We start from the raw sequence: 9,800 nt of genomic DNA on the forward strand, positions 1-9,800 counted from the left end.
GCACTATTTTACAAACATGACTTATCTCATCTATATAATCTCCCCAAAGCAAAGGCAATGCTATCCAGAATAGAATTTACTCTGTATTTAGTTCTATTCAAAGCTTCCTCATCATGATTACTTGCGCTACAACACTGGCAACGAGAATATATCTCTTCACTCTTTGAAATTTGGAATTCTGGGCCCGCTTTTCCTTTCCAGAAAATGCTTAACTACAAGGCCATAGATCAATCCTTCCTCGTTATGTATACCAAATTGAGTCAGTTGTCTGAATGATATGCAGCTCACAGAAACAATTCCTTATCCACTCTATGAATCTTCCGTCGTGGCTGCCCTTTGCAAAATTGATCAATGCAGTCGATATGTTTGCTTAAATCAACAATAATTACCGCTGTGCTCTTCTCACAGGCCCTCATTGTTTCCGGGTTTATATGCCCGAATTAAACGTATTGTCCTGGGATCCTTAGAGTATTCCTACCACAGGAAGGATCCTTTGCTATTTATTACCACATGGATTTATTTATTCAACATTTTTCTTCCCTTTTGCCAATACAATTGCTTCATACAGCCTTAAACTTTTTCTTAACGAATAAAAGGACTGTCCCTCCTGTTGTTTCTCCTTTAATCCTTTTGGAATACTTAGCACCCTAGGACATTTACCTCCTTATTCTCCTGTACCACGTGTCAGACATCCCGACCACGCCACGCAAATTCTCTCTATTTGTGCCATCGGCTCATCAATTTTATTTCAAGCTTGCACGTATTTATGTAAAAGGTCTTTTGAATATGTCCAACAGACTTGTCCTTCTTTGAGTCTCATCCCTATTATTCATTCCAGCTTTCAAACCTCATTTTAATCTTTAAGTTTCCATCCTTCCCCATGGCCGTTGGATTGACCTTGCATATTTAATCTGTAAAACTCTACCTTCTGCTCACATGCTGATGGGCTGATTTAGTTTCCACACCTTGCCTTAGTAGCTTAAATCCACCTGAATTGCATGAACCTTTGCCAGGATAACGACGCCCAACCAATTAAGATGCAACATGTCGTTTTTATGCCTTGGGAGGTATCCAAATGACCCCAAAAAAAACTCTGAAACTGGCCCCCTGCTCCAGCTCCTTATCCAAGTATTAAGGTGAACTAGCCCCCATTCCTTGCCTAACTGTCACTGGGAGTAATCCCGGGGTAATAACCCTGGAAGTCCTATTTTTCAGTTTACGGCCTCGCTCTCTGAACTCTCTCTTTGGATGCATCACTCTTCCTGTCAATGTCACTGCTACCAATGTGAGTTCTGGCTGTTTAGGCTGCCCTTTCAGGATAGCAGCAGTAGCAGGTCATTTACCCTTTGATCCTGCTTCCTATTTAATAAGATCATGGCTGGTCTGACAGTCAAACCATTCATATCCCTGCCATATCTCCATAGCCCCTAATTCTCCAAATGATTAAAAGGCTATCGATATCAGCCTTGAAAATGCTCAAGAGCTCGAAATCCAATCCTGCTGGAGTAATGTGTTCCAAGGTTTCAGCACTCTTTGAGAGAATAATATCAGTCTGCAATCACATAAACACACACCATCTATTCTCACAATATGCTCTCTGCTCCTAAGCTCTACCCTCAGTGGAAACCTCCTCCCAACATGGAAGTTGTTTTGCAGATATTCTTTGTGAAATGGAGATGCACAACTGATTAATATTTGCATTTTCCATTTTAATTTGTTGAAGCTGATAGTTATAAACCTGATGTAGGGCAGTTGGTGATAGCAGTGGACTAATTCATTGTTTGCAAGTGAGAAAAAAGGGGCCAGCGCTCAGTGACCCAAAGTCAATGTTTCCGGATGCAACATAACATTGAAAGAATTCAACAGCGAGTTTGACCTTTGGCGATTTCCGTGCATTTATTTGCCTATCCAAAGCCGAAGTTATGCAGGAAACACGGAAAGTGATGAATAAGAACTGCAGACTTTCAGTAGAATTAAAGATCACTCGGCCCAAAGAAAACAAACAAACAAAAACAGCTAGCTGTTCCTTATTATAGTGATTGTAAAACTGTGATATTCTGGCAACATACTTCGATTCCATCCAGAGATCAAAGTATATTGTTCTTGTGCTCCGATGGAAAATGATATGTTACTGCTGAGATTTGGAAATCTGGTGCAAATCTCATACAGAACAAATGAAGAAGGAACTGTATCTTTCTTGGTGCACAGGTCGCAGCTTTTCATAAGTTGCCGTCAGCATCTTTGGTGAAGAGATCAGGTTAATTCAATCACTTGACAGCAATTGAACTGTTCGCCTTCAGAGAAAAATGTCTGCCACCTTTAATTTGTACATTGTCTCATCATTCCCGCCAAAGCTGTGCATTCAAATTGCATGCAGGATGATCAAGCTCTTTCAACTGCGTAAGGATGACAAAGCCGAATTCATAAATAACCTGACAAACTATGACCATCTAGTACGAACAGACTTGTGTGTTTTCGTTGTAGAATCTCAGTTCGATATCCCTTGGTAGAATCAGGGTAGAATTATAAATGAGGTTGTCGAGGCCAGCACGTGGTCTGCAATGACTGCAATATTGACGAAATAGCAGTGTGCAAGGGCAAAAACAGCAAGAAAAAAAAACAACTGCAACGACTGAAAACAATTTAAAAGTGACGCAGTACAAAATAGGGAATGCTCTTTGACGGAACTGTTCATAACAACACTATTCTTTCCCATCATTCTTGATCTGCATTTCCTTTTTTGAAATTTAGAAATTTCCATTTTAAAAGTTGCTATTTAATATGGAATGAAAACCACCTCCTCGGCAGTTTATTGCACACAAAAAAAACCCTTGTTATACCTCATAAAAGCATAAGTTTCACTACAAAATGCCTGGAGCCAACAACAATCCAAAATCCACATTGACTCTTTGTTAGCCAGTCTTCTGTCACTGGATTTGTTACTGTCATTTCGATTCGTGATTTGAGGCACAATTTTTTCACTTAAATTTACGTCACCAAATATGAGTATTATGTTTGCATTTTGTTTTGAGCTACATTAATACATCTGGCGACTCTGCAGTGAAGCGTATAGTGAAGATACATTGCCTGCAATTGAAATATGCCTAGATAAATCCCCAAAACCTGATGAAGTGTATCCTAGAACATTGTGGGAGGCTAGGGAGGAAATTGAGGCCCCCCAACTGAGATATTTGAATCATTGATCGTCACAGTTGAAATACCTGAAGATTGGAAACTGGCAAATGTTGTGTCTTTGGTTAGAAAATACTGCCTGGGAACTACAGGTCAGTGAGCCATTTGTGGCGGGTAAGTTGTTGGCGGGTATTTTGAGAGACTGAGTCTACAGGCATTTAGAGATGCAAGGACTGTTTACCAGGGTCAACATGTCTTTGTGAGTGGAAAATCATGTCTCACAAATTTAGTAGAGTTTTTTGAAGAGGTAACCAAGAAGGTAGATGAGGGCAGTTCAACTGATGTTGTCTGCATGGACTTTAGCAAGGCCTTTGACAAGGTACCACATGGTAGGTTGTTGCATAAGGTTAAATCTCACTGGATCCAGGGTGAGGTATCTAAATGGATACAAAATTGACTTCTTGACAGAAGCCAGAGGGTGGTTGTAGAGAGTTTTTTTGCCAAACTGGAGACCTGTGACCGGCGGTGTGCCTCAGGGATTGGTGCTGGGCCCATTGTTATTTGATATTTATATTAATGATTTGGATGAGAATATAGGAGGAATGGTTAGTAAGTTTGCAGATGAAACCAAGATTGGTGTCATAATGGAGGCTGAAGAAAGTTATCTCCAATTGCAATGGGATCTTGATTAATTGGGCCAGTGGGCTGACAAAAGGCAGGTGGAGTTTTATTGAGACAAATGCGTTTTGGTAGAATGAACCAGGCAGGACTGGCTCATGTAATGGTAAGACATTAGTAAGGCCATACTTGGAATACTGTATTCAATTATTATAGAAAGGATATAATTAAACTAGAAAGAGTTACTAGGATGCTATTGAGACTTGATGATAGAGTTATAAGGAGAGGCTGGATAGACTGAGACATTTTTCTCTGGAGTGTAGAGGCTGTGGGGTGCTCTTATAGAGGTCTATAAAATAGTGAGGGGCACAGATCAGCTAGACAGTTAATACCTTTTCCCAAATGTAGGGGAGATTAAAACTAGAGGGCATAGGTTTAAGATGAGAGGAGAGAGATACAAATGTATCCAGAGAGGCGTTTTTTTCACATAGGGTGTGGTGAGTGTCTGGAACAAGCTGCCAGAGGGGGGCACGATTTTGTCTTTTAAAAAGCATTTAGAAACGATGGGTATAGATGGGTTTGGGTGAAATGCGGGAGATTAGCTTAGGGGGTTACAAAAATGGGTGGCATGGGCAAGTTGGAACGAAGGGTCTGTTTCCATGCTGGAAACCTATATGAATCCATGACTCTATGACCTGGGTGAAGTATGGTACCCATTAGTGAATATTAGTTCAGCTTGTGGTTATCGTAGAATACAGAAATGGAACTTATCGCTGTTCTTTGTTTTGCAAGACGTCTTGAAGCAGCTGTTATAAAATGTTGATTCTGATAATTGAATGTGCGCTGTCTACACAGAGCTGTGGACTAACAGAAATGGACACCGTCAATCTTTCCACATGAGAAAAATGGAATGGAAATCACGTGATCAAACATCGCAATTCCAAATGCAAAATAACATTAAAGCATGCACCAATATTTACATGTTGTCAAAATACAGCGTTTTTGTCCTGCAGTTTCCATCGAGTACGGTGATTAGTTGTGAGTCCTCAGTTTACACGAATCATAGAAACCCGACAGTGCAGAAAGAGGCCATTCGGCCCATCGAGTCTGCACCGACCGCAATCCCATCCAGGCCCTACCCCCATATTCCTACATATTTACCCGCTAACCTACGCATCCTAGAACCCTAAGGGGCAATTTATCATGGCGAATTGGCCTAACAAGCACATTTTTTGGACTGTGGGAGGAAATCGGAGCACCCGGAAGAAACGCATGCAGAATGAGGAGAATGTGCAAACTCCTCACTGACATTGACCCGAGCCGGGAATTGAACCCAGATCCCTGGAGCTATGAAGAAGCAGTGCTAACCACTGTGCTACCGTGCTGCCCAGCTGCATCAGTTGAAACAACTGCATCAAAAAGAAAAGTCCCGAAATGTGTTTGACCTCCAAACTCCTGACATTCTCAAGGAATTTGGGAGTAGGCAGTGAAAACATGGTCACTGTTGCTGAGTCAAATGTACACCAACATAACATAGAACATAGAACATAGAACATTACAGCGCAGAACAGGCCCTTCGGCCCACGATGTTGCGCCGACCAGTTACAAAAACAATGACCCACTAGCCTATACCAATCCCTTTTCGTCCATAAACCTATCCAGAGATCTCTTAAACGCCCCCAAACTAGACGCATTTACAACTGCAGCAGGCAGGGCATTCCAATCCCTCACCACCCGCTGGGTAAAGAACCTACCCCTGACATCCGTCCTGTAGCTACCCCCCCTTAATTTAAAGCCATGCCCCCTCGTGCTAGCTTTCTCCATCCGAGGAAAAAGGCTATCACTATCCACCCTATCTAAACCTCTAATCATCTTATATGTTTCAATAAGATCCCCTCTTAGCCGCCTTCTTTCCAACGAAAACAACCCTAGATCCCTCAGTCTCTCCTCATAGGACCTCCCCACCATACCAGGCAACATCCTAGTAAACCTCCTCTGCACCCTCTCCAACGCCTCCACATCCTTCTTGTAATGCGGGGACCAGAACTGCACACAGTACTCCAAGTGCGGCCGCACTAGAGTAGTGTACAGTTGCAACATTACACTGCGACTCCTAAATTCAATCCCCCTACCAATAAACGCCAAGACACCGTACGCCTTCTTGACAACCTTATCTACTTGATTCCCAACTTTCAGGGATCTATGTACACACACACCTAGATCCCTCTGTTCATCCACACTATTCAAAGTCCTCCCGTTAGCCCTATACTCGACACATCTGTTGCTCCTACCAAAGTGAATTACCTCACACTTCTCCGCATTAAATTCCATCCGCCACCTCTCGGCCCAGCTCTGCAACCTATCTAAGTCTCCCTGCAGACTATGACACCCTTCCTCACAATCTACCACACCTCCAACTTTGGTGTCATCAGCAAATTTACTAATCCACCCAACTATACCCTCATCCAGATCATTAATAAAAATTACAAACAACAGTGGCCCCAAAACAGATCCCTGAGGCACACCACTCGTAACTGCACTCCATGATGAATATTTACCATCCACCACCACCCTCTGTCTCCTATCTGATAGCCAATTCCTGATCCAACTTCCTAGATTACCCACAATCCCATACATCTGCATTTTCTGCAGAAGCCTACCATGGTGAACCTTATCGAACGCCTTACTAAAATCCATGTATACCACGTCAACTGCCTTACCCCTATCCACCTCTTTGGTCACCTTCTCAAAAAACTCAATAAGGTTAGTAAGGCACGACCTACCTGCTACAAAACCATGCTGACTATTTCTAATCAATTCATTACACTCCAAATAACTATAAATCCTATCCCTAATAATTTTTTCTAAAACCTTGCCCACAACAGAAGTAAGACTCACCGGTCTATAATTCCCGGCAAAGTCTCTGTTCCCCTTCTTAAACAATGGGACAACATTCGCTATCCTCCAATCCTCCGGGACTACACCAGAGACCAATGACGACCTGAAGATCTGAGCCAGAGGCTCTGCAATCACCTCTCTAGCCTCCCAGAGAATCCTAGGGTAGATCCCATCCGGACCAGGGGACTTATCTATTTTCAGCCCCTCAAGAATTTCCAGCACATCCTCTTTATCAACCGTAATACTGTCTATTTTACACCCCTGCAACCCAATGTCCTCCTCAGCTATATTCATGTCCCCCTGCGTGAACACCGAAGAGAAATATTGGTTCAATACTTCTCCAATCTCCTCCGGTTCCACACACAACTTCCCCCTGCTGTCTGTAACTGGCCCTAATCTTGCCCTGACCAACCTTCTGTTCTTGACATACTTATAGAACGCCTTAGGATTCTCCTTAATCCTATCAGCCAAAGTCTTCTCATGTCCTCTTTTAGCCCTTCTCAACTCACTCTTCAACTCCCTCCTAGCCAATCTAAAGCTTTCTAGTGCACTATCTGAGCCCTCCAATCTCATCCGAACATAAGCCTCCTTTTTCTTTTTAACCATCGACTCAACTCTTTTAGTGCACCACGGTTCCCTAGATCTACCAAATCCACCATGCCTGACAGGGACATACCTATCAAGGACTCGCAGTAGCTGCTCCTTGAAAAAACTCCACATTTCAGACGTTCCCAGTCCCTGTAATCCCCTAATCCAATCCATGCGTCCTAATTCACTCCTGATAGCCTCATAATCGCCCTTACCCCAGCTAAAATTGCTGACCCGAGGTTCATGCCTATCTCTTCCCATCACTAAGGTGAACGTAACCGAATTGTGGTCACTATCACCAAAATGCACACCAACTTCCAAGTCTAGCACCTGGTCTGGCTCATTTCCCAGCACCAAATCCAATATAGCCTCACCTCTAGTTGGCCTGTCTACATACTGAGACAAAAAACCTTCCTGCACGCTTTGTACAAACACTGACCCCTCTAGCGAGCTAGAACTATAGCAACTCCAATCAATATTCGTAAAGTTAAAGTCCCCCATAACAATTACCCTATTACTTTCACTCCTAACCAGGATTGTCTCCGCAATCCTTTCCTCAACCTCTCTAGAACTTTTAGGAGGTCTATAAAAGACTCCCAACAGGGTGACCTCTCCTCTCCTATTTCTAATCTCCGCCCATACTACCTCAACTGACAAGTCCTCATCAAACTTTCTCTCCGACACTGTGATACAGTCCTTGACTAGCAATGCTACCCCACCCCCCCTTCTACCTTCTTCTCTACTCCGAAGAAAGCATTTGTACCCCGGAACCTGCAACATCCATTCCTGACCCTGCTCTATCCATGTCTCAGAAATGGCCACAACATCAAAGTCCCAGGTACTGATCCACGCTGCAAGTTCATCCACTTTATTGCGAATACTCCTCGCATTAAAGTACACGCATTTCAAACCCTGCTCCGCCCCACCCCCACTATGCCGTGCCCTGCATTCCCCAACTATGCCCCCCTCACTTTCACCCCCTTTCCTCACTATCCCTCCCCCCCTCCGAATCAGTTTAAACCTTCCTGCATCGCTTTTGCAAATTTACCCCCCAGGATATTGATTCCCCTCTGGTTCAGGTGTAGACCATCCCTCTTATAGAGGTCCCACCTTCCCCAGAATGAGCCCCAATTGCTCAAGTACCTGAACCCCTCCCTCCTGCACCATCCCCTCAGCCACGAGTTCAAACTTTCCCTCTCCCTATTCCTCTCTAAACTATCCCGTGGCACAGGCAAGAGTCCAGATATAACTACTCTTTCTGACTTCGCCTTGAGTTTCCACCCCAACTCCATAAATCTTTGCTTAATATCCCCTTCCCTTAATCTCCCTATGTCATGTGTCCCCACATGAACTATAACTTGGGGTTGAGCTCCCTCTCCCCTAAGAGTCCTGAATACTCTGTCCGAAACATCCTGGACCCCAGCCCCTGGTAGGCAACACACCAGCCCAGAGTCCCTACCCTTACCTCCAACTCTCCTATCCGTCCCCATAACTGTGGAGTCCCCAATCACGAGGCCCAATCTCTTACCCCTAACCACCTGAGGCTTGCCAATAGGCTCACCCCCAGAGACCTGCTCCCTTTGGCTATCCCCAGTTGATTTCTCCTCAACTGTAGCCTCCAGGACCGAAAACCTATTTTGGAGGGGAACAGCCCAATTTATAGTGTTAGGGGCACGAGAAAAAAAAAACTACAACTACCGGTAAGCGTCCTAGTGACGACTTCCGGTTTCTAACTAATTTAAAAAAAACCGCCGAAACTCGCGACTTAACACTAAAAATAAAAAGTTAAACGGAATAAACAGAAAAATATACCTTATTTTTGCCTCCTCGCACGCCCAAAAATCGCTGCCTCTCGACTCAGCTCCACAGGAACAATGAGGCCGAGACACGGAGGTAGGTGTTTTTAAACCCGAAAAAAAACTACAACTACCGGTAAGCGTCCTAGTGACGACTTCCGGTTTCTAACTAATTTAAAAAAAAACCGCCGAAACTCGCGACTTAACACTAAAAATAAAAAGTTAAACGGAATAAACAGAAAAATATACCTTATTTTTGCCTCCTCGCACGCCCAAAAATCGCTGCCTCTCGACTCAGCTCCACAGGAACAATGAGGCCGAGACACGGAGGTAGGTGTTTTTAAACCCGAAAAAAAACTACAACTACCGGTAAGCGTCCTAGTGACGACTTCCGGTTTCTAACTAATTTAAAAAAAAACCGCCGAAACTCGCGACTTAACACTAAAAATAAAAAGTTAAACGGAATAAACAGAAAAATATACCTTATTTTTGCCTCCTCGCACGCCCAAAAATCGCTGCCTCTCGACTCAGCTCCACAGGAACAAGTTAGTGTAATCAACAGCCAAGTTAGTGTAATCAAATCCATTGAGAAGCACAGAAGAAAAAATATTGAGTGTTGCTGCCTCCCAAGCTTAATTCTGGAAAATTAAGATCTGTTCTTATTGTGACTATTTAATTGTTGTGTAACTCTATTATTAGGATTTCCAGGCCAAGATATAGGTTGCAGTTGCAGAACGTGGGAGCTGCTGATCGTCAGACGGATCAACA

The sequence above is a fragment of the Carcharhinus amblyrhynchos genome, unplaced genomic scaffold (assembly GCF_965287045.1).
Source record: "Carcharhinus amblyrhynchos unplaced genomic scaffold, sCarAmb.v2.hapA scaffold_55, whole genome shotgun sequence".
NCBI lineage: Eukaryota > Metazoa > Chordata > Chondrichthyes > Carcharhiniformes > Carcharhinidae > Carcharhinus > Carcharhinus amblyrhynchos.